Genomic DNA, 23,846 nt, shown 5'->3' with positions numbered 1-23,846 from the left:
TGTAACTAATATGGACCATTTCAGAGGACGGAGCGGACCCAACTGTGATCCCAGAGACCCAAATACCCAGCAGTAGGGAAAATAAATCCTCTCTGTGCTCTGCAACATTACATACACAAAATGCAAGCGCGTGCATTTTTTTATTGGCCCCATATACAGAATACATGTGAGGATGCTTGCCTTCCCAGTGTATTTCTGAAGCTCTTGAGAGCATATGCTATTTCCATGGGAACGCAAATAAGTTCATACTTTACATTTGTGTGTGACAAAAGGGGAAAAAAACTATTTTGTGTAAAATGCCAGCAGAGAGTGTTTCTGCCCGGTCTCGAACCGGGGACCTTTCGCGTGTGAGGCGAACGTGATAACCACTACACTACAGAAACAGCTGCTTGCTCACCTTTGTAGGGACTGGGAGAACAGGTGCAAAGGGCAGTGCAAGTGGACCTGCTTAAAGACTAATCAAATGCCTTGCGCCTGAAGCTCACACAATCCAGCCTAAAACATACGTCCTATCAAGCATGCGCACATATACAAGTATGCCAGCTGAGGGCCTATGCAGCGTACAGAGGGAAGGACATATTTCCACTTTGAGATCGGAAGGCCAAAACTCACAAGCAAATCAAGGAATGTTACTGAGAGCTAACAGAGAACACAAAGTGCTTGTCGCAAGGACATGGCACGCAAAGAGGTTCAGGAAGTGAATTGTTCATCGACTACTGCTTACCGAGAAAACCAGAGAGTCTGTCCAATGAAAATAACATTGAAAAAACAAAAAAAAGGAGCTCAAGTTAACCACCTTGATTGGGCTCGTCCGGGATTTGAACCCGGGACCTCTCGCACCCAAAGCGAGAATCATACCCCTAGACCAACGAGCCACGGTCCTTTGAGCATTTGACGGAATTGTCCTCAGCGTTTGCACCCCCCTTAGGATTCGAGGCCAAGAATGCCTATTCCTGAAGTTTGTTCCTGCCGCTGAAAGCCTTGTCGGTGTATGAGCCAAATGAATGCCCCAGTCGGCACGCTCTGACTGTCTTCACAGGTCTCCTCCTCATCCCGAAGGTTGGTGGCCCATTGACATCAGGGTGGAAGGTGCTTGCGATACACTGTTCCTTCCTTCCTTCCTTCCTTTATTCCTCTTATGCTGTTTATGTAATAAGAGGGGACGATACACAGAAGAGAGAAAGTGGCCCAACACACTAGACTAGCAGTCTTCTGATCAATCTGCAGCTGGCAAGGTGGGGGAGAGCCTTTATTTTGCACCTGCTGGGATCTGCATTGGCAGAAGCTCTGAGGGCTGGGCCTTTCCTTTTGCCTGTAAAAACAAAAAGCAGCCCTCCTCCCTCCAGCCCTGAGAGCATGGGCGTGACACTGGAAAAAGCAGCATCTCCCCTTTGGTAAAGATGACCATTGCACAGCTGCTCACTCAGAGCTCGATCGTGCTCGATCAGGCAAGATATATTTAGGTCACCAGCAAAGTCTGTTCTCTTTTCTTGCGTAGGGTGAGCATTCACAGAGCCCAGCTTCGTTGACAAGAGTGCAAAAGGTGTATACTAAAAGCTTTCTGCTTTACTTGAGCGCCATGGCCGTTATTATATTTTGGCTGCTCCAAGCAATCTCTGTCCAGCCGATGCAAATTTCCAGCTCAAATTTTCCCAGCACTCAAAAAGTCCCTCCTCCCGCCAGCTCTGCTTTCAGGAAGTTCAGCAGAAGCAGTCCAACTTCTGTTCCCACTTCAGAGGAAAAGCTTTCTCGGGCCAGAGAAAGCCAGGGAATCACTGTACCGGCAAGTGCATTTCTTACAACTGGTAATCCCTCAGAACACAGAAATGAAGAAGCTGTATATGAAAATGTATTATTTCTTTGGTACACTAACCTATGTAACTAATATGGACCATTTCAGAGGACGGAGCGGACCCAACTGTGATCCCAGAGACCCAAATACCCAGCAGTAGGGAAAATAAATCCTCTCTGTGCTCTGCAACATTACATACACAAAATGCAAGCGCGTGCATTTTTTTATTGGCCCCATATACAGAATACATGTGAGGATGCTTGCCTTCCCAGTGTATTTCTGAAGCTCTTGAGAGCATATGCTATTTCCATGGGAACGCAAATAAGTTCATACTTTACATTTGTGTGTGACAAAAGGGGAAAAAAACTATTTTGTGTAAAATGCCAGCAGAGAGTGTTTCTGCCCGGTCTCGAACCGGGGACCTTTCGCGTGTGAGGCGAACGTGATAACCACTACACTACAGAAACAGCTGCTTACTCACCTTTGTAGGGACTGGGAGAACAGGTGCAAAGGGCAGTGCAAGTGGACCTGCTTAAAGACTAATCAAATGCCTTGCGCCTGAAGCTCACACAATCCAGCCTAAAACATACGTCCTATCAAGCATGCGCACATATACAAGTATGCCAGCTGAGGGCCTATGCAGCGTACAGAGGGAAGGACATATTTCCACTTTGAGATCGGACGGCCAAAACTCACAAGCAAATCAAGGAATGTTACTGAGAGCTAACAGAGAACACAAAGTGCTTGTCGCAAGGACATGGCACGCAAAGAGGTTCAGGAAGTGAATTGTTCATCGACTACTGCTTACCGAGAAAACCAGAGAGTCTGTCCAATGAAAATAACATTGAAAAAACAAAAAATAGGAGCTCAAGTTAACCACCTTGATTGGGACCTCTCGCACCCAAAGCGAGAATCATACCCCTAGACCAACGAGCCACGGTCCTTTGAGCATTTGACGGAATTGTCCTCAGCGTTTGCACCCCCCTTAGGATTCGAGGCCAAGAATGCCTATTCCTGAAGTTTGTTCCTGCCGCTGAAAGCCTTGTCGGTGTATGAGCCAAATGAATGCCCCAGTCGGCACGCTCTGACTGTCTTCACAGGTCTCCTCCTCATCCCGAAGGTTGGTGGCCCATTGACATCAGGGTGGAAGGTGCTTGCGATACACTGTTCCTTCCTTCCTTCCTTCCTTCCTTTATTCCTCTTATGCTGTTTATGTAATAAGAGGGGACGATACACAGAAGAGAGAAAGTGGCCCAACACACTAGACTAGCAGTCTTCTGATCAATCTGCAGCTGGCAAGGTGGGGGAGAGCCTTTATTTTGCACCTGCTGGGATCTGCATTGGCAGAAGCTCTGAGGGCTGGGCCTTTCCTTTTGCCTGTAAAAACAAAAAGCAGCCCTCCTCCCTCCAGCCCTGAGAGCATGGGCGTGACACTGGAAAAAGCAGCATCTCCCCTTTGGTAAAGATGACCATTGCACAGCTGCTCACTCAGAGCTCGATCGTGCTCGATCAGGCGAGATATATTTAGGTCACCAGCAAAGTCTGTTCTCTTTTCTTGCGTAGGGTGAGCATTCACAGAGCCCAGCTTCGTTGACAAGAGTGCAAAAGGTGTATACTAAAAGCTTTCTGCTTTACTTGAGCGCCATGGCCGTTATTATATTTTGGCTGCTCCAAGCAATCTCTGTCCAGCCGATGCAAATTTCCAGCTCAAATTTTCCCAGCACTCAAAAAGTCCCTCCTCCCGCCAGCTCTGCTTTCAGGAAGTTCAGCAGAAGCAGTCCAACTTCTGTTCCCACTTCAGAGGAAAAGCTTTCTCGGGCCAGAGAAAGCCAGGGAATCACTGTACCGGCAAGTGCATTTCTTACAACTGGTAATCCCTCAGAACACAGAAATGAAGAAGCTGTATATGAAAATGTATTATTTCTTTGGTACACTAACCTATGTAACTAATATGGACCATTTCAGAGGACGGAGCGGACCCAACTGTGATCCCAGAGACCCAAATACCCAGCAGTAGGGAAAATAAATCCTCTCTGTGCTCTGCAACATGACATACACAAAATGCAAGCGCGTGCATTTTTTTATTGGCCCCATATACAGAATACATGTGAGGATGCTTGCCTTCCCAGTGTATTTCTCAAGCTCTTGAGAGCATATGCTATTTCCATGGGAACGCAAATAAGTTCATACTTTACATTTGTGTGTGACAAAAGGGGAAAAAAACTATTTTGTGTAAAATGCCAGCAGAGAGTGTTTCTGCCCGGTCTCGAACCGGGGGGACCTTTCGCGTGTGAGGCGAACGTGATAACCACTACACTACAGAAACAGCTGCTTGCTCACCTTTGTAGGGACTGGGAGAACAGGTGCAAAGGGCAGTGCAAGTGGACCTGCTTAAAGACTAATCAAATGCCTTACGCCTGAAGCTCACACAATCCAGCCTAAAACATACGTCCTATCAAGCATGCGCACATATACAAGTATGCCAGCTGAGGGCCTATGCAGCGTACAGAGGGAAGGACATATTTCCACTTTGAGATCGGACGGCCAAAACTCACAAGCAAATCAAGGAATGTTACTGAGAGCTAACAGAGAACACAAAGTGCTTGTCGCAAGGACATGGCACGCAAAGAGGTTCAGGAAGTGAATTGTTCATCGACTACTGCTTACCGAGAAAACCAGAGAGTCTGTCCAATGAAAATAACATTGAAAAAACAAAAAAAAGGAGCTCAAGTTAACCACCTTGATTGGGCTCGTCCGGGATTTGAACCCGGGACCTCTCGCACCCAAAGCGAGAATCATACCCCTAGACCAACGAGCCACGGTCCTTTGAGCATTTGACGGAATTGTCCTCAGCGTTTGCACCCCCCTTAGGATTCGAGGCCAAGAATGCCTATTCCTGAAGTTTGTTCCTGCCGCTGAAAGCCTTGTCGGTGTATGAGCCAAATGAATGCCCCAGTCGGCACGCTCTGACTGTCTTCACAGGTCTCCTCCTCATCCCGAAGGTTGGTGGCCCATTGACATCAGGGTGGAAGGTGCTTGCGATACACTGTTCCTTCCTTCCTTCCTTCCTTCCTTTATTCCTCTTATGCTGTTTATGTAATAAGAGGGGACGATACACAGAAGAGAGAAAGTGGCCCAACACACTAGACTAGCAGTCTTCTGATCAATCTGCAGCTGGCAAGGTGGGGGAGAGCCTTTATTTTGCACCTGCTGGGATCTGCATTGGCAGAAGCTCTGAGGGCTGGGCCTTTCCTTTTGCCTGTAAAAACAAAAAGCAGCCCTCCTCCCTCCAGCCCTGAGAGCATGGGCGTGACACTGGAAAAAGCAGCATCTCCCCTTTGGTAAAGATGACCATTGCACAGCTGCTCACTCAGAGCTCGATCGTGCTCGATCAGGCGAGATATATTTAGGTCACCAGCAAAGTCTGTTCTCTTTTCTTGCGTAGGGTGAGCATTCACAGAGCCCAGCTTCGTTGACAAGAGTGCAAAAGGTGTATACTAAAAGCTTTCTGCTTTACTTGAGCGCCATGGCCGTTATTATATTTTGGCTGCTCCAAGCAATCTCTGTCCAGCCGATGCAAATTTCCAGCTCAAATTTTCCCAGCACTCAAAAAGTCCCTCCTCCCGCCAGCTCTGCTTTCAGGAAGTTCAGCAGAAGCAGTCCAACTTCTGTTCCCACTTCAGAGGAAAAGCTTTCTCGGGCCAGAGAAAGCCAGGGAATCACTGTACCGGCAAGTGCATTTCTTACAACTGGTAATCCCTCAGAACACAGAAATGAAGAAGCTGTATATGAAAATGTATTATTTCTTTGGTACACTAACCTATGTAACTAATATGGACCATTTCAGAGGACGGAGCGGACCCAACTGTGATCCCAGAGACCCAAATACCCAGCAGTAGGGAAAATAAATCCTCTCTGTGCTCTGCAACATTACATACACAAAATGCAAGCGCGTGCATTTTTTTATTGGCCCCATATAAAGAATACATGTGAGGATGCTTGCCTTCCCAGTGTATTTCTCAAGCTCTTGAGAGCATATGCTATTTCCATGGGAACGCAAATAAGTTCATACTTTACATTTGTGTGTGACAAAAGGGGAAAAAAACTATTTTGTGTAAAATGCCAGCAGAGAGTGTTTCTGCCCGGTCTCGAACCGGGGACCTTTCGCGTGTGAGGCGAACGTGATAACCACTACACTACAGAAACAGCTGCTTGCTCACCTTTGTAGGGACTGGGAGAACAGGTGCAAAGGGCAGTGCAAGTGGACCTGCTTAAAGACTAATCAAATGCCTTGCGCCTGAAGCTCACACAATCCAGCCTAAAACATACGTCCTATCAAGCATGCGCACATATACAAGTATGCCAGCTGAGGGCCTATGCAGCGTACAGAGGGAAGGACATATTTCCACTTTGAGATCGGACGGCCAAAACTCACAAGCAAATCAAGGAATGTTACTGAGAGCTAACAGAGAACACAAAGTGCTTGTCGCAAGGACATGGCACGCAAAGAGGTTCAGGAAGTGAATTGTTCATCGACTACTGCTTACCGAGAAAACCAGAGAGTCTGTCCAATGAAAATAACATTGAAAAAACAAAAAAAAGGAGCTCAAGTTAACCACCTTGATTGGGCTAGTCCGGGATTTGAACCCGGGACCTCTCGCACCCAAAGCGAGAATCATACCCCTAGACCAACGAGCCACGGTCCTTTGAGCATTTGACGGAATTGTCCTCAGCGTTTGCACCCCCCTTAGGATTCGAGGCCAAGAATGCCTATTCCTGAAGTTTGTTCCTGCCGCTGAAAGCCTTGTCGGTGTATGAGCCAAATGAATGCCCCAGTCGGCACGCTCTGACTGTCTTCACAGGTCTCCTCCTCATCCCGAAGGTTGGTGGCCCATTGACATCAGGGTGGAAGGTGCTTGCGATACACTGTTCCTTCCTTCCTTCCTTCCTTTATTCCTCTTATGCTGTTTATGTAATAAGAGGGGACGATACACAGAAGAGAGAAAGTGGCCCAACACACTAGACTAGCAGTCTTCTGATCAATCTGCAGCTGGCAAGGTGGGGGAGAGCCTTTATTTTGCACCTGCTGGGATCTGCATTGGCAGAAGCTCTGAGGGCTGGGCCTTTCCTTTTGCCTGTAAAAACAAAAAGCAGCCCTCCTCCCTCCAGCCCTGAGAGCATGGGCGTGACACTGGAAAAAGCAGCATCTCCCCTTTGGTAAAGATGACCATTGCACAGCTGCTCACTCAGAGCTCGATCGTGCTCGATCAGGCAAGATATATTTAGGTCACCAGCAAAGTCTGTTCTCTTTTCTTGCGTAGGGTGAGCATTCACAGAGCCCAGCTTCGTTGACAAGAGTGCAAAAGGTGTATACTAAAAGCTTTCTGCTTTACTTGAGCGCCATGGCCGTTATTATATTTTGGCTGCTCCAAGCAATCTCTGTCCAGCCGATGCAAATTTCCAGCTCAAATTTTCCCAGCACTCAAAAAGTCCCTCCTCCCGCCAGCTCTGCTTTCAGGAAGTTCAGCAGAAGCAGTCCAACTTCTGTTCCCACTTCAGAGGAAAAGCTTTCTCGGGCCAGAGAAAGCCAGGGAATCACTGTACCGGCAAGTGCATTTCTTACAACTGGTAATCCCTCAGAACACAGAAATGAAGAAGCTGTATATGAAAATGTATTATTTCTTTGGTACACTAACCTATGTAACTAATATGGACCATTTCAGAGGACGGAGCGGACCCAACTGTGATCCCAGAGACCCAAATACCCAGCAGTAGGGAAAATAAATCCTCTCTGTGCTCTGCAACATTACATACACAAAATGCAAGCGCGTGCATTTTTTTATTGGCCCCATATACAGAATACATGTGAGGATGCTTGCCTTCCCAGTGTATTTCTCAAGCTCTTGAGAGCATATGCTATTTCCATGGGAACGCAAATAAGTTCATACTTTACATTTGTGTGTGACAAAAGGGGAAAAAAACTATTTTGTGTAAAATGCCAGCAGAGAGTGTTTCTGCCCGGTCTCGAACCGGGGACCTTTCGCATGTGAGGCGAACGTGATAACCACTACACTACAGAAACAGCTGCTTACTCACCTTTGTAGGGACTGGGAGAACAGGTGCAAAGGGCAGTGCAAGTGGACCTGCTTAAAGACTAATCAAATGCCTTGCGCCTGAAGCTCACACAATCCAGCCTAAAACATACGTCCTATCAAGCATGCGCACATATACAAGTATGCCAGCTGAGGGCCTATGCAGCGTACAGAGGGAAGGACATATTTCCACTTTGAGATCGGACGGCCAAAACTCACAAGCAAATCAAGGAATGTTACTGAGAGCTAACAGAGAACACAAAGTGCTTGTCGCAAGGACATGGCACGCAAAGAGGTTCAGGAAGTGAATTGTTCATCGACTACTGCTTACCGAGAAAACCAGAGAGTCTGTCCAATGAAAATAACATTGAAAAAACAAAAAATAGGAGCTCAAGTTAACCACCTTGATTGGGACCTCTCGCACCCAAAGCGAGAATCATACCCCTAGACCAACGAGCCACGGTCCTTTGAGCATTTGACGGAATTGTCCTCAGCGTTTGCACCCCCCTTAGGATTCGAGGCCAAGAATGCCTATTCCTGAAGTTTGTTCCTGCCGCTGAAAGCCTTGTCGGTGTATGAGCCAAATGAATGCCCCAGTCGGCACGCTCTGACTGTCTTCACAGGTCTCCTCCTCATCCCGAAGGTTGGTGGCCCATTGACATCAGGGTGGAAGGTGCTTGCGATACACTGTTCCTTCCTTCCTTCCTTCCTTTATTCCTCTTATGCTGTTTATGTAATAAGAGGGGACGATACACAGAAGAGAGAAAGTGGCCCAACACACTAGACTAGCAGTCTTCTGATCAATCTGCAGCTGGCAAGGTGGGGGAGAGCCTTTATTTTGCACCTGCTGGGATCTGCATTGGCAGAAGCTCTGAGGGCTGGGCCTTTCCTTTTGCCTGTAAAAACAAAAAGCAGCCCTCCTCCCTCCAGCCCTGAGAGCATGGGCGTGACACTGGAAAAAGCAGCATCTCCCCTTTGGTAAAGATGACCATTGCACAGCTGCTCACTCAGAGCTCGATCGTGCTCGATCAGGCGAGATATATTTAGGTCACCAGCAAAGTCTGTTCTCTTTTCTTGCGTAGGGTGAGCATTCACAGAGCCCAGCTTCGTTGACAAGAGTGCAAAAGGTGTATACTAAAAGCTTTCTGCTTTACTTGAGCGCCATGGCCGTTATTATATTTTGGCTGCTCCAAGCAATCTCTGTCCAGCCGATGCAAATTTCCAGCTCAAATTTTCCCAGCACTCAAAAAGTCCCTCCTCCCGCCAGCTCTGCTTTCAGGAAGTTCAGCAGAAGCAGTCCAACTTCTGTTCCCACTTCAGAGGAAAAGCTTTCTCGGGCCAGAGAAAGCCAGGGAATCACTGTACCGGCAAGTGCATTTCTTACAACTGGTAATCCCTCAGAACACAGAAATGAAGAAGCTGTATATGAAAATGTATTATTTCTTTGGTACACTAACCTATGTAACTAATATGGACCATTTCAGAGGACGGAGCGGACCCAACTGTGATCCCAGAGACCCAAATACCCAGCAGTAGGGAAAATAAATCCTCTCTGTGCTCTGCAACATTACATACACAAAATGCAAGCGCGTGCATTTTTTTATTGGCCCCATATACAGAATACATGTGAGGATGCTTGCCTTCCCAGTGTATTTCTCAAGCTCTTGAGAGCATATGCTATTTCCATGGGAACGCAAATAAGTTCATACTTTACATTTGTGTGTGACAAAAGGGGAAAAAAACTATTTTGTGTAAAATGCCAGCAGAGAGTGTTTCTGCCCGGTCTCGAACCGGGGACCTTTATAACCACTACACTACAGAAACAGCTGCTTGCTCACCTTTGTAGGGACTGGGAGAACAGGTGCAAAGGGCAGTGCAAGTGGACCTGCTTAAAGACTAATCAAATGCCTTGCGCCTGAAGCTCACACAATCCAGCCTAAAACATACGTCCTATCAAGCATGCGCACATATACAAGTATGCCAGCTGAGGGCCTATGCAGCGTACAGAGGGAAGGACATATTTCCACTTTGAGATCGGACGGCCAAAACTCACAAGCAAATCAAGGAATGTTACTGAGAGCTAACAGAGAACACAAAGTGCTTGTCGCAAGGACATGGCACGCAAAGAGGTTCAGGAAGTGAATTGTTCATCGACTACTGCTTACCGAGAAAACCAGAGAGTCTGTCCAATGAAAATAACATTGAAAAAACAAAAAAAAGGAGCTCAAGTTAACCACCTTGATTGGGCTCGTCCGGGATTTGAACCCGGGACCTCTCGCACCCAAAGCGAGAATCATACCCCTAGACCAACGAGCCACGGTCCTTTGAGCATTTGACGGAATTGTCCTCAGCGTTTGCACCCCCCTTAGGATTCGAGGCCAAGAATGCCTATTCCTGAAGTTTGTTCCTGCCGCTGAAAGCCTTGTCGGTGTATGAGCCAAATGAATGCCCCAGTCGGCACGCTCTGACTGTCTTCACAGGTCTCCTCCTCATCCCGAAGGTTGGTGGCCCATTGACATCAGGGTGGAAGGTGCTTGCGATACACTGTTCCTTCCTTCCTTCCTTCCTTCCTTTATTCCTCTTATGCTGTTTATGTAATAAGAGGGGACGATACACAGAAGAGAGAAAGTGGCCCAACACACTAGACTAGCAGTCTTCTGATCAATCTGCAGCTGGCAAGGTGGGGGAGAGCCTTTATTTTGCACCTGCTGGGATCTGCATTGGCAGAAGCTCTGAGGGCTGGGCCTTTCCTTTTGCCTGTAAAAACAAAAAGCAGCCCTCCTCCCTCCAGCCCTGAGAGCATGGGCGTGACACTGGAAAAAGCAGCATCTCCCCTTTGGTAAAGATGACCATTGCACAGCTGCTCACTCAGAGCTCGATCGTGCTCGATCAGGCGAGATATATTTAGGTCACCAGCAAAGTCTGTTCTCTTTTCTTGCGTAGGGTGAGCATTCACAGAGCCCAGCTTCGTTGACAAGAGTGCAAAAGGTGTATACTAAAAGCTTTCTGCTTTACTTGAGCGCCATGGCCGTTATTATATTTTGGCTGCTCCAAGCAATCTCTGTCCAGCCGATGCAAATTTCCAGCTCAAATTTTCCCAGCACTCAAAAAGTCCCTCCTCCCGCCAGCTCTGCTTTCAGGAAGTTCAGCAGAAGCAGTCCAACTTCTGTTCCCACTTCAGAGGAAAAGCTTTCTCGGGCCAGAGAAAGCCAGGGAATCACTGTACCGGCAAGTGCATTTCTTACAACTGGTAATCCCTCAGAACACAGAAATGAAGAAGCTGTATATGAAAATGTATTATTTCTTTGGTACACTAACCTATGTAACTAATATGGACCATTTCAGAGGACGGAGCGGACCCAACTGTGATCCCAGAGACCCAAATACCCAGCAGTAGGGAAAATAAATCCTCTCTGTGCTCTGCAACATTACATACACAAAATGCAAGCGCGTGCATTTTTTTATTGGCCCCATATACAGAATACATGTGAGGATGCTTGCCTTCCCAGTGTATTTCTCAAGCTCTTGAGAGCATATGCTATTTCCATGGGAACGCAAATAAGTTCATACTTTACATTTGTGTGTGACAAAAGGGGAAAAAAACTATTTTGTGTAAAATGCCAGCAGAGAGTGTTTCTGCCCGGTCTCGAACCGGGGACCTTTATAACCACTACACTACAGAAACAGCTGCTTGCTCACCTTTGTAGGGACTGGGAGAACAGGTGCAAAGGGCAGTGCAAGTGGACCTGCTTAAAGACTAATCAAATGCCTTGCGCCTGAAGCTCACACAATCCAGCCTAAAACATACGTCCTATCAAGCATGCGCACATATACAAGTATGCCAGCTGAGGGCCTATGCAGCGTACAGAGGGAAGGACATATTTCCACTTTGAGATCGGACGGCCAAAACTCACAAGCAAATCAAGGAATGTTACTGAGAGCTAACAGAGAACACAAAGTGCTTGTCGCAAGGACATGGCACGCAAAGAGGTTCAGGAAGTGAATTGTTCATCGACTACTGCTTACCGAGAAAACCAGAGAGTCTGTCCAATGAAAATAACATTGAAAAAACAAAAAATAGGAGCTCAAGTTAACCACCTTGATTGGGCTCGTCCGGGATTTGAACCCGGGACCTCTCGCACCCAAAGCGAGAATCATACCCCTAGACCAACGAGCCACGGTCCTTTGAGCATTTGACGGAATTGTCCTCAGCGTTTGCACCCCCCTTAGGATTCGAGGCCAAGAATGCCTATTCCTGAAGTTTGTTCCTGCCGCTGAAAGCCTTGTCGGTGTATGAGCCAAATGAATGCCCCAGTCGGCACGCTCTGACTGTCTTCACAGGTCTCCTCCTCATCCCGAAGGTTGGTGGCCCATTGACATCAGGGTGGAAGGTGCTTGCGATACACTGTTCCTTCCTTCCTTCCTTCCTTCCTTCCTTCCTTCCTTCCTTCCTTCCTTCCTTCCTTCCTTTATTCCTCTTATGCTGTTTATGTAATAAGAGGGGACGATACACAGAAGAGAGAAAGTGGCCCAACACACTAGACTAGCAGTCTTCTGATCAATCTGCAGCTGGCAAGGTGGGGGAGAGCCTTTATTTTGCACCTGCTGGGATCTGCATTGGCAGAAGCTCTGAGGGCTGGGCCTTTCCTTTTGCCTGTAAAAACAAAAAGCAGCCCTCCTCCCTCCAGCCCTGAGAGCATGGGCGTGACACTGGAAAAAGCAGCATCTCCCCTTTGGTAAAGATGACCATTGCACAGCTGCTCACTCAGAGCTCGATCGTGCTCGATCAGGCGAGATATATTTAGGTCACCAGCAAAGTCTGTTCTCTTTTCTTGCGTAGGGTGAGCATTCACAGAGCCCAGCTTCGTTGACAAGAGTGCAAAAGGTGTATACTAAAAGCTTTCTGCTTTACTTGAGCGCCATGGCCGTTATTATATTTTGGCTGCTCCAAGCAATCTCTGTCCAGCCGATGCAAATTTCCAGCTCAAATTTTCCCAGCACTCAAAAAGTCCCTCCTCCCGCCAGCTCTGCTTTCAGGAAGTTCAGCAGAAGCAGTCCAACTTCTGTTCCCACTTCAGAGGAAAAGCTTTCTCGGGCCAGAGAAAGCCAGGGAATCACTGTACCGGCAAGTGCATTTCTTACAACTGGTAATCCCTCAGAACACAGAAATGAAGAAGCTGTATATGAAAATGTATTATTTCTTTGGTACACTAACCTATGTAACTAATATGGACCATTTCAGAGGACGGAGCGGACCCAACTGTGATCCCAGAGACCCAAATACCCAGCAGTAGGGAAAATAAATCCTCTCTGTGCTCTGCAACATTACATACACAAAATGCAAGCGCGTGCATTTTTTTATTGGCCCCATATACAGAATACATGTGAGGATGCTTGCCTTCCCAGTGTATTTCCCAAGCTCTTGAGAGCATATGCTATTTCCATGGGAACGCAAATAAGTTCATACTTTACATTTGTGTGTGACAAAAGGGGAAAAAAACTATTTTGTGTAAAATGCCAGCAGAGAGTGTTTCTGCCCGGTCTCGAACAGGGGACCTTTCGCGTGTGAGGCGAACGTGATAACCACTACACTACAGAAACAGCTGCTTGCTCACCTTTGTAGGGACTGGGAGAACAGGTGCAAAGGGCAGTGCAAGTGGACCTGCTTAAAGACTAATCAAATGCCTTGCGCCTGAAGCTCACACAATCCAGCCTAAAACATACGTCCTATCAAGCATGCGCACATATACAAGTATGCCAGCTGAGGGCCTATGCAGCGTACAGAGGGAAGGACATATTTCCACTTTGAGATCGGACGGCCAAAACTCACAAGCAAATCAAGGAATGTTACTGAGAGCTAACAGAGAACACAAAGTGCTTGTCGCAAGGACATGGCACGCAAAGAGGTTCAGGAAGTGAATTGTTCATCGACTACTGCTTACCGAGAAAACCAGAGAGTCTGTCCAATGAAAATAACATTGAAAAAACAAAAAAAAGGAGCTCAAGTTAACCACCTTGATTGGGCTCGTCCGGGATTTGAACCCGGGACCTCTCGCACCCAAAGCGAGAATCATACCCCTAGACCAACGAGCCACGGTCCTTTGAGCATTTGACGGAATTGTCCTCAGCGTTTGCACCACCCTTAGGATTCGAGGCCAAGAATGCCTATTCCTGAAGTTTGTTCCTGCCGCTGAAAGCCTTGTCGGTGTATGAGCCAAATGAATGCCCCAGTCGGCACGCTCTGACTGTCTTCACAGGTCTCCTCCTCATCCCGAAGGTTGGTGGCCCATTGACATCAGGGTGGAAGGTGCTTGCGATACACTGTTCCTTCCTTCCTTCCTTCCTTCCTTTATTCCTCTTATGCTGTTTATGTAATAAGAGGGGACGATACACAGAAGAGAGAAAGTGGCCCAACACACTAGACTAGCAGTCTTCTGATCAATCTGCAGCTGGCAAGGTGGGGGAGAGCCTTTATTTTGCACCTGCTGGGATCTGCATTGGCAGAAGCTCTGAGGGCTGGGCCTTTCCTTTTGCCTGTAAAAACAAAAAGCAGCCCTCCTCCCTCCAGCCCTGAGAGCATGGGCGTGACACTGGAAAAAGCAGCATCTCCCCTTTGGTAAAGATGACCATTGCACAGCTGCTCACTCAGAGCTCGATCGTGCTCGATCAGGCGAGATATATTTAGGTCACCAGCAAAGTCTGTTCTCTTTTCTTGCGTAGGGTGAGCATTCACAGAGCCCAGCTTCGTTGACAAGAGTGCAAAAGGTGTATACTAAAAGCTTTCTGCTTTACTTGAGCGCCATGGCCGTTATTATATTTTGGCTGCTCCAAGCAATCTCTGTCCAGCCGATGCAAATTTCCAGCTCAAATTTTCCCAGCACTCAAAAAGTCCCTCCTCCCGCCAGCTCTGCTTTCAGGAAGTTCAGCAGAAGCAGTCCAACTTCTGTTCCCACTTCAGAGGAAAAGCTTTCTCGGGCCAGAGAAAGCCAGGTAATCACTGTACCGGCAAGTGCACTTCTTACAACTGGTAATCCCTCAGAACACAGAAATGAAGAAGCTGTATATGAAAATGTATTATTTCTTTGGTACACTAACCTATGTAACTAATATGGACCATTTCAGAGGACGGAGCGGACCCAACTGTGATCCCAGAGACCCAAATACCCAGCAGTAGGGAAAATAAATCCTCTCTGTGCTCTGCAACATTACATACACAAAATGCAAGCGCGTGCATTTTTTTATTGGCCCCATATACAGAATACATGTGAGGATGCTTGCCTTCCCAGTGTATTTCTCAAGCTCTTGAGAGCATATGCTATTTCCATGGGAACGCAAATAAGTTCATACTTTACATTTGTGTGTGACAAAAGGGGAAAAAAACTATTTTGTGTAAAATGCCAGCAGAGAGTGTTTCTGCCCGGTCTCGAACAGGGGACCTTTCGCGTGTGAGGCGAACGTGATAACCACTACACTACAGAAACAGCTGCTTGCTCACCTTTGTAGGGACTGGGAGAACAGGTGCAAAGGGCAGTGCAAGTGGACCTGCTTAAAGACTAATCAAATGCCTTGCGCCTGAAGCTCACACAATCCAGCCTAAAACATACGTCCTATCAAGCATGCGCACATATACAAGTATGCCAGCTGAGGGCCTATGCAGCGTACAGAGGGAAGGACATATTTCCACTTTGAGATCGGACGGCCAAAACTCACAAGCAAATCAAGGAATGTTACTGAGAGCTAACAGAGAACACAAAGTGCTTGTCGCAAGGACATGGCACGCAAAGAGGTTCAGGAAGTGAATTGTTCATCGACTACTGCTTACCGAGAAAACCAGAGAGTCTGTCCAATGAAAATAACATTGAAAAAACAAAAAAAAGGAGCTCAAGTTAACCACCTTGATTGGGCTCGTCCGGGATTTGAACCCGGGACCTCTCGCACCCAAAGCGAGAATCATACCCCTAGACCAACGAGCCACGGTCCTTTGAGCATTTGACGGAATTGTCCTCAGCGTTTGCACCCCCCTTAGGATTCGAGGCCAAGAATGCCTATTCCTGAAGTTTGTTCCTGCCGCTGAAAGCCTTGTCGGTGTATGAGCCAAATGAATGCCCCAGTCGGCACGCTCTGACTGTCTTCACAGGTCTCCTCCTCATCCCGAAGGTTGGTGGCCCATTGACATCAGGGTGGAAGGTGCTTGCGATACACTGTTCCTTCCTTCCTTCCTTCCTTCCTTTATTCCTCTTATGCTGTTTATGTAATAAGAGGGGACGATACACAGAAGAGAGAAAGTGGCCCAACACACTAGACTAGCAGTCTTCTGATCAATCTGCAGCTGGCAAGGTGGGGGAGAGCCTTTATTTTGCACCTGCTGGGATCTGCATTGGCAGAAGCTCTGAGGGCTGGGCCTTTCCTTTTGCCTGTAAAAACAAAAAGCAGCCCTCCTCCCTCCAGCCCTGAGAGCATGGGCGTGACACTGGAAAAAGCAGCATCTCCCCTTTGGTAAAGATGACCATTGCACAGCTGCTCACTCAGAGCTCGATCGTGCTCGATCAGGCGAGATATATTTAGGTCACCAGCAAAGTCTGTTCTCTTTTCTTGCGTAGGGTGAGCATTCACAGAGCCCAGCTTCGTTGACAAGAGTGCAAAAGGTGTATACTAAAAGCTTTCTGCTTTACTTGAGCGCCATGGCCGTTATTATATTTTGGCTGCTCCAAGCAATCTCTGTCCAGCCGATGCAAATTTCCAGCTCAAATTTTCCCAGCACTCAAAAAGTCCCTCCTCCCGCCAGCTCTGCTTTCAGGAAGTTCAGCAGAAGCAGTCCAACTTCTGTTCCCACTTCAGAGGAAAAGCTTTCTCGGGCCAGAGAAAGCCAGGGAATCACTGTACCGGCAAGTGCATTTCTTACAACTGGTAATCCCTCAGAACACAGAAATGAAGAAGCTGTATATGAAAATGTATTATTTCTTTGGTACACTAACCTATGTAACTAATATGGACCATTTCAGAGGACGGAGCGGACCCAACTGTGATCCCAGAGACCCAAATACCCAGCAGTAGGGAAAATAAATCCTCTCTGTGCTCTGCAACATTACATACACAAAATGCAAGCGCGTGCATTTTTTTATTGGCCCCATATACAGAATACATGTGAGGATGCTTGCCTTCCCAGTGTATTTCTCAAGCTCTTGAGAGCATATGCTATTTCCATGGGAACGCAAATAAGTTCATACTTTACATTTGTCTGTGACAAAAGGGGAAAAAAACTATTTTGTGTAAAATGCCAGCAGAGAGTGTTTCTGCCCGGTCTCGAACAGGGGACCTTTCGCGTGTGAGGCGAACGTGATAACCACTACACTACAGAAACAGCTGCTTGCTCACCTTTGTAGGGACTGGGAGAACAGGTGCAAAGGGCAGTGCAAGTGGACCTGCTTAAAGACTAATCAAATGCCTTGCGCCTGAAGCTCACACAATCCAGCCTAAAACATACGTCCTATCAAGCATGCGCACATATACAAGTATGCCAGCTGAGGGCCTATGCAGCGTACAGAGGGAAGGACATATTTCCACTTTGAGATCGGACGGCCAAAACTCACAAGCAAATCAAGGAATGTTACTGAGAGCTAACAGAGAACACAAAGTGCTTGTCGCAAGGACATGGCACGCAAAGAGGTTCAGGAAGTGAATTGTTCATCGACTACTGCTTACCGAGAAAACCAGAGAGTCTGTCCAATGAAAATAACATTGAAAAAACAAAAAAAAGGAGCTCAAGTTAACCACCTTGATTGGGCTCGTCCGGGATTTGAACCCGGGACCTCTCGCACCCAAAGCGAGAATCATACCCCTAGACCAACGAGCCACGGTCCTTTGAGCATTTGACGGAATTGTCCTCAGCGTTTGCACCCCCCTTAGGATTCGAGGCCAAGAATGCCTATTCCTGAAGTTTGTTCCTGCCGCTGAAAGCCTTGTCGGTGTATGAGCCAAATGAATGCCCCAGTCGGCACGCTCTGACTGTCTTCACAGGTCTCCTCCTCATCCCGAAGGTTGGTGGCCCATTGACATCAGGGTGGAAGGTGCTTGCGATACACTGTTCCTTCCTTCCTTCCTTCCTTCCTTTATTCCTCTTATGCTGTTTATGTAATAAGAGGGGACGATACACAGAAGAGAGAAAGTGGCCCAACACACTAGACTAGCAGTCTTCTGATCAATCTGCAGCTGGCAAGGTGGGGGAGAGCCTTTATTTTGCACCTGCTGGGATCTGCATTGGCAGAAGCTCTGAGGGCTGGGCCTTTCCTTTTGCCTGTAAAAACAAAAAGCAGCCCTCCTCCCTCCAGCCCTGAGAGCATGGGCGTGACACTGGAAAAAGCAGCATCTCCCCTTTGGTAAAGATGACCATTGCACAGCTGCTCACTCAGAGCTCGATCGTGCTCGATCAGGCGAGATATATTTAGGTCACCAGCAAAGTCTGTTCTCTTTTCTTGCGTAGGGTGAGCATTCACAGAGCCCAGCTTCGTTGACAAGAGTGCAAAAGGTGTATACTAAAAGCTTTCTGCTTTACTTGAGCGCCATGGCCGTTATTATATTTTGGCTGCTCCAAGCAATCTCTGTCCAGCCGATGCAAATTTCCAGCTCAAATTTTCCCAGCACTCAAAAAGTCCCTCCTCCCGCCAGCTCTGCTTTCAGGAAGTTCAGCAGAAGCAGTCCAACTTCTGTTCCCACTTCAGAGGAAAAGCTTTCTCGGGCCAGAGAAAGCCAGGGAATCACTGTACCGGCAAGTGCATTTCTTACAACTGGTAATCCCTCAGAACACAGAAATGAAGAAGCTGTATATGAAAATGTATTATTTCTTTGGTACACTAACCTATGTAACTAATATGGACCATTTCAGAGGACGGAGCGGACCCAACTGTGATCCCAGAGACCCAAATACCCAGCAGTAGGGAAAATAAATCCTCTCTGTGCTCTGCAACATTACATACACAAAATGCAAGCGCGTGCATTTTTTTATTGGCCCCATATACAGAATACATGTGAGGATGCTTGCCTTCCCAGTGTATTTCTCAAGCTCTTGAGAGCATATGCTATTTCCATGGGAACGCAAATAAGTTCATACTTTACATTTGTGTGTGACAAAAGGGGAAAAAAACTATTTTGTGTAAAATGCCAGCAGAGAGTGTTTCTGCCCGGTCTCGAACCGGGGACCTTTCGCGTGTGAGGCGAACGTGATAACCACTACACTACAGAAACAGCTGCTTGCTCACCTTTGTAGGGACTGGGAGAACAGGTGCAAAGGGCAGTGCAAGTGGACCTGCTTAAAGACTAATCAAATGCCTTGCGCCTGAAGCTCACACAATCCAGCCTAAAACATACGTCCTATCAAGCATGCGCACATATACAAGTATGCCAGCTGAGGGCCTATGCAGCGTACAGAGGGAAGGACATATTTCCACTTTGAGATCGGACGGCCAAAACTCACAAGCAAATCAAGGAATGTTACTGAGAGCTAACAGAGAACACAAAGTGCTTGTCGCAAGGACATGGCACACAAAGAGGTTCAGGAAGTGAATTGTTCATCGACTACTGCTTACCGAGAAAACCAGAGAGTCTGTCCAATGAAAATAACATTGAAAAAACAAAAAAAAGGAGCTCAAGTTAACCACCTTGATTGGGCTCGTCCGGGATTTGAACCCGGGACCTCTCGCACCCAAAGCGAGAATCATACCCCTAGACCAACGAGCCACGGTCCTTTGAGCATTTGACGGAATTGTCCTCAGTGTTTGCACCCCCCTTAGGATTCGAGGCCAAGAATGCCTATTCCTGAAGTTTGTTCCTGCCGCTGAAAGCCTTGTCGGTGTATGAGCCAAATGAATGCCCCAGTCGGCACGCTCTGACTGTCTTCACAGGTCTCCTCCTCATCCCGAAGGTTGGTGGCCCATTGACATCAGGGTGGAAGGTGCTTGCGATACACTGTTCCTTCCTTCCTTCCTTCCTTCCTTCCTTCCTTCCTTCCTTCCTTCCTTCCTTCCTTCCTTTATTCCTCTTATGCTGTTTATGTAATAAGAGGGGACGATACACAGAAGAGAGAAAGTGGCCCAACACACTAGACTAGCAGTCTTCTGATCAATCTGCAGCTGGCAAGGTGGGGGAGAGCCTTTATTTTGCACCTGCTGGGATCTGCATTGGCAGAAGCTCTGAGGGCTGGGCCTTTCCTTTTGCCTGTAAAAACAAAAAGCAGCCCTCCTCCCTCCAGCCCTGAGAGCATGGGCGTGACACTGGAAAAAGCAGCATCTCCCCTTTGGTAAAGATGACCATTGCACAGCTGCTCACTCAGAGCTCGATCGTGCTCGATCAGGCGAGATATATTTAGGTCACCAGCAAAGTCTGTTCTCTTTTCTTGCGTAGGGTGAGCATTCACAGAGCCCAGCTTCGTTGACAAGAGTGCAAAAGGTGTATACTAAAAGCTTTCTGCTTTACTTGAGCGCCATGGCCGTTATTATATTTTGGCTGCTCCAAGCAATCTCTGTCCAGCCGATGCAAATTTCCAGCTCAAATTTTCCCAGCACTCAAAAAGTCCCTCCTCCCGCCAGCTCTGCTTTCAGGAAGTTCAGCAGAAGCAGTCCAACTTCTGTTCCCACTTCAGAGGAAAAGCTTTCTCGGGCCAGAGAAAGCCAGGGAATCACTGTACCGGCAAGTGCATTTCTTACAACTGGTAATCCCTCAGAACACAGAAATGAAGAAGCTGTATATGAAAATGTATTATTTCTTTGGTACACTAACCTATGTAACTAATATGGACCATTTCAGAGGACGGAGCGGACCCAACTGTGATCCCAGAGACCCAAATACCCAGCAGTAGGGAAAATAAATCCTCTCTGTGCTCTGCAACATTACATACACAAAATGCAAGCGCGTGCATTTTTTTATTGGCCCCATATACAGAATACATGTGAGGATGCTTGCCTTCCCAGTGTATTTCTCAAGCTCTTGAGAGCATATGCTATTTCCATGGGAACGCAAATAAGTTCATACTTTACATTTGTGTGTGACAAAAGGGGAAAAAAACTATTTTGTGTAAAATGCCAGCAGAGAGTGTTTCTGCCCGGTCTCGAACAGGGGACCTTTCGCGTGTGAGGCGAACGTGATAACCACTACACTACAGAAACAGCTGCTTGCTCACCTTTGTAGGGACTGGGAGAACAGGTGCAAAGGGCAGTGCAAGTGGACCTGCTTAAAGACTAATCAAATGCCTTGCGCCTGAAGCTCACACAATCCAGCCTAAAACATACGTCCTATCAAGCATGCGCACATATACAAGTATGCCAGCTGAGGGCCTATGCAGCGTACAGAGGGAAGGACATATTTCCACTTTGAGATCGGACGGCCAAAACTCACAAGCAAATCAAGGAATGTTACTGAGAGCTAACAGAGAACACAAAGTGCTTGTCGCAAGGACATGGCACGCAAAGAGGTTCAGGAAGTGAATTGTTCATCGACTACTGCTTACCGAGAAAACCAGAGAGTCTGTCCAATGAAAATAACATTGAAAAAACAAAAAAAAGGAGCTCAAGTTAACCACCTTGATTGGGCTCGTCCGGGATTTGAACCCGGGACCTCTTGCACCCAAAGCGAGAATCATACCCCTAGACCAACGAGCCACGGTCCTTTGAGCATTTGACGGAATTGTCCTCAGCGTTTGCACCCCCCTTAGGATTCGAGGCCAAGAATGCCTATTCCTGAAGTTTGTTCCTGCCGCTGAAAGCCTTGTCGGTGTATGAGCCAAATGAATGCCCCAGTCGGCACGCTCTGACTGTCTTCACAGGTCTCCTCCTCATCCCGAAGGTTGGTGGCCCATTGACATCAGGGTGGAAGGTGCTTGCGATACACTGTTCCTTCCTTCCTTCCTTCCTTCCTTTATTCCTCTTATGCTGTTTATGTAATAAGAGGGGACGATACACAGAAGAGAGAAAGTGGCCCAACACACTAGACTAGCAGTCTTCTGATCAATCTGCAGCTGGCAAGGTGGGGGAGAGCCTTTATTTTGCACCTGCTGGGATCTGCATTGGCAGAAGCTCTGACGGCTGGGCCTTTCCTTTTGCCTGTAAAAACAAAAAGCAGCCCTCCTCCCTCCAGCCCTGAGAGCATGGGCGTGACACTGGAAAAAGCAGCATCTCCCCTTTGGTAAAGATGACCATTGCACAGCTGCTCACTCAGAGCTCGATCGTGCTCGATCAGGCGAGATATATTTAGGTCACCAGCAAAGTCTGTTCTCTTTTCTTGCGTAGGGTGAGCATTCACAGAGCCCAGCTTCGTTGACAAGAGTGCAAAAGGTGTATACTAAAAGCTTTCTGCTTTACTTGAGCGCCATGGCCGTTATTATATTTTGGCTGCTCCAAGCAATCTCTGTCCAGCCGATGCAAATTTCCAGCTCAAATTTTCCCAGCACTCAAAAAGTCCCTCCTCCCGCCAGCTCTGCTTTCAGGAAGTTCAGCAGAAGCAGTCCAACTTCTGTTCCCACTTCAGAGGAAAAGCTTTCTCGGGCCAGAGAAAGCCAGGGAATCACTGTACCGGCAAGTGCATTTCTTACAACTGGTAATCCCTCAGAACACAGAAATGAAGAAGCTGTATATGAAAATGTATTATTTCTTTGGTACACTAACCTATGTAACTAATATGGACCATTTCAGAGGACGGAGCGGACCCAACTGTGATCCCAGAGACCCAAATACCCAGCAGTAGGGAAAATAAATCCTCTCTGTGCTCTGCAACATTACATACACAAAATGCAAGCGCGTGCATTTTTTTATTGGCCCCATATACAGAATACATGTGAGGATGCTTGCCTTCCCAGTGTATTTCTCAAGCTCTTGAGAGCATATGCTATTTCCATGGGAACGCAAATAAGTTCATACTTTACATTTGTGTGTGACAAAAGGGGAAAAAAACTATTTTGTGTAAAATGCCAGCAGAGAGTGTTTCTGCCCGGTCTCGAACCGGGGACCTTTATAACCACTACACTACAGAAACAGCTGCTTGCTCACCTTTGTAGGGACTGGGAGAACAGGTGCAAAGGGCAGTGCAAGTGGACCTGCTTAAAGACTAATCAAATGCCTTGCGCCTGAAGCTCACACAATCCAGCCTAAAACATACGTCCTATCAAGCATGCGCACATATACAAGTATGCCAGCTGAGGGCCTATGCAGCGTACAGAGGGAAGGACATATTTCCACTTTGAGATCGGACGGCCAAAACTCACAAGCAAATCAAGGAATGTTACTGAGAGCTAACAGAGAACACAAAGTGCTTGTCGCAAGGACATGGCACGCAAAGAGGTTCAGGAAGTGAATTGTTCATCGACTACTGCTTACCGAGAAAACCAGAGAGTCTGTCCAATGAAAATAACATTGAAAAAACAAAAAAGAGCGGAGGAACAACCTCAGGATTTTCGGGGTGCCGGAGTCGGAGGGGGAGACGGAAAGAGACTTAACCAGGGTGGTGAAGGACATCATTACCCTCCTCTTCTCGGATGAGATGACAACCGAACCGACGTTTGATCGGATCCATAGAGCGGGGGGAAGAGCTGGGGGCCCCCGGTCAATTCTGGTCCGCTTCCACTACTACACTGAAAAAGCGAAGGTCCTGGAGGAGGCCAGGAAATCTAGGGAGATAACCTATAACAACGCTCAGGTGGCCATCTTCCAGGACCTCTCATCATACACGCTGGCCAAACGGAGGATGTGCCGCCCACTGACCCAGATGCTGAAAACAAAGGGGGTACGCTACAGATGGGGGTTCCCCTTCTCCCTCATGTTCGAATACGAAGGCCAACGAGTGAACCTGATCACAGAGGAAGATATAAGGGGAGCAATACAGGAATATACAACGGACCCGACCCCGCGAAGGGAACCCTCCGGGTTCGCCGCGGATGAAGCCAGAGCGCGCCGGTCACGAGGAGAGAGGAGAAAAAAGAC

General features: G+C 47.5%; 15 non-coding genes across 15 annotated transcripts; all 15 read right to left on the bottom strand.

The window, feature by feature from the left end:
* Positions 1-310: 310 nt before the first annotated feature.
* On the bottom strand, positions 311-383 carry TRNAV-CAC (transfer RNA valine (anticodon CAC)). The gene has a single exon. It is a non-coding gene; the product is annotated as a tRNA-Val (tRNA).
* A 420-nt stretch (positions 384-803) lies between these two features.
* TRNAP-UGG (transfer RNA proline (anticodon UGG)) lies at positions 804-875 on the bottom strand. Its single transcript has one exon. It is a non-coding gene; the product is annotated as a tRNA-Pro (tRNA).
* Positions 876-2,186: 1,311 nt separating this feature from the next.
* TRNAV-CAC (transfer RNA valine (anticodon CAC)) lies at positions 2,187-2,259 on the bottom strand. Its single transcript has one exon. It is a non-coding gene; the product is annotated as a tRNA-Val (tRNA).
* A 1,784-nt stretch (positions 2,260-4,043) lies between these two features.
* On the bottom strand, positions 4,044-4,118 carry TRNAV-CAC (transfer RNA valine (anticodon CAC)). The gene has a single exon. It is a non-coding gene; the product is annotated as a tRNA-Val (tRNA).
* A 420-nt stretch (positions 4,119-4,538) lies between these two features.
* TRNAP-UGG (transfer RNA proline (anticodon UGG)) lies at positions 4,539-4,610 on the bottom strand. The gene has a single exon. It is a non-coding gene; the product is annotated as a tRNA-Pro (tRNA).
* Positions 4,611-5,925: 1,315 nt separating this feature from the next.
* On the bottom strand, positions 5,926-5,998 carry TRNAV-CAC (transfer RNA valine (anticodon CAC)). Its single transcript has one exon. It is a non-coding gene; the product is annotated as a tRNA-Val (tRNA).
* Positions 5,999-7,801: 1,803 nt separating this feature from the next.
* TRNAV-CAC (transfer RNA valine (anticodon CAC)) lies at positions 7,802-7,874 on the bottom strand. The gene has a single exon. It is a non-coding gene; the product is annotated as a tRNA-Val (tRNA).
* A 2,254-nt stretch (positions 7,875-10,128) lies between these two features.
* TRNAP-UGG (transfer RNA proline (anticodon UGG)) lies at positions 10,129-10,200 on the bottom strand. Its single transcript has one exon. It is a non-coding gene; the product is annotated as a tRNA-Pro (tRNA).
* A 1,789-nt stretch (positions 10,201-11,989) lies between these two features.
* Positions 11,990-12,061, bottom strand: TRNAP-UGG (transfer RNA proline (anticodon UGG)). The gene has a single exon. It is a non-coding gene; the product is annotated as a tRNA-Pro (tRNA).
* Positions 12,062-13,905: 1,844 nt separating this feature from the next.
* TRNAP-UGG (transfer RNA proline (anticodon UGG)) lies at positions 13,906-13,977 on the bottom strand. Its single transcript has one exon. It is a non-coding gene; the product is annotated as a tRNA-Pro (tRNA).
* A 1,808-nt stretch (positions 13,978-15,785) lies between these two features.
* Positions 15,786-15,857, bottom strand: TRNAP-UGG (transfer RNA proline (anticodon UGG)). The gene has a single exon. It is a non-coding gene; the product is annotated as a tRNA-Pro (tRNA).
* A 1,808-nt stretch (positions 15,858-17,665) lies between these two features.
* Positions 17,666-17,737, bottom strand: TRNAP-UGG (transfer RNA proline (anticodon UGG)). The gene has a single exon. It is a non-coding gene; the product is annotated as a tRNA-Pro (tRNA).
* Positions 17,738-19,052: 1,315 nt separating this feature from the next.
* TRNAV-CAC (transfer RNA valine (anticodon CAC)) lies at positions 19,053-19,125 on the bottom strand. Its single transcript has one exon. It is a non-coding gene; the product is annotated as a tRNA-Val (tRNA).
* A 420-nt stretch (positions 19,126-19,545) lies between these two features.
* TRNAP-UGG (transfer RNA proline (anticodon UGG)) lies at positions 19,546-19,617 on the bottom strand. Its single transcript has one exon. It is a non-coding gene; the product is annotated as a tRNA-Pro (tRNA).
* Positions 19,618-21,461: 1,844 nt separating this feature from the next.
* Positions 21,462-21,533, bottom strand: TRNAP-UGG (transfer RNA proline (anticodon UGG)). The gene has a single exon. It is a non-coding gene; the product is annotated as a tRNA-Pro (tRNA).
* Positions 21,534-23,846: the final 2,313 nt, after the last annotated feature.

The sequence above is a fragment of the Ambystoma mexicanum genome, chromosome 2q, assembly GCF_040938575.1.
Source record: "Ambystoma mexicanum isolate Mex_15411 chromosome 2q, UKY_AmexF1_1, whole genome shotgun sequence".
NCBI classification, from domain to species: domain Eukaryota; kingdom Metazoa; phylum Chordata; class Amphibia; order Caudata; family Ambystomatidae; genus Ambystoma; species Ambystoma mexicanum.
The sequence above is the reverse complement of the archived record's forward strand: the minus strand, read 5'-3'. Positions and strand labels throughout refer to the sequence as shown.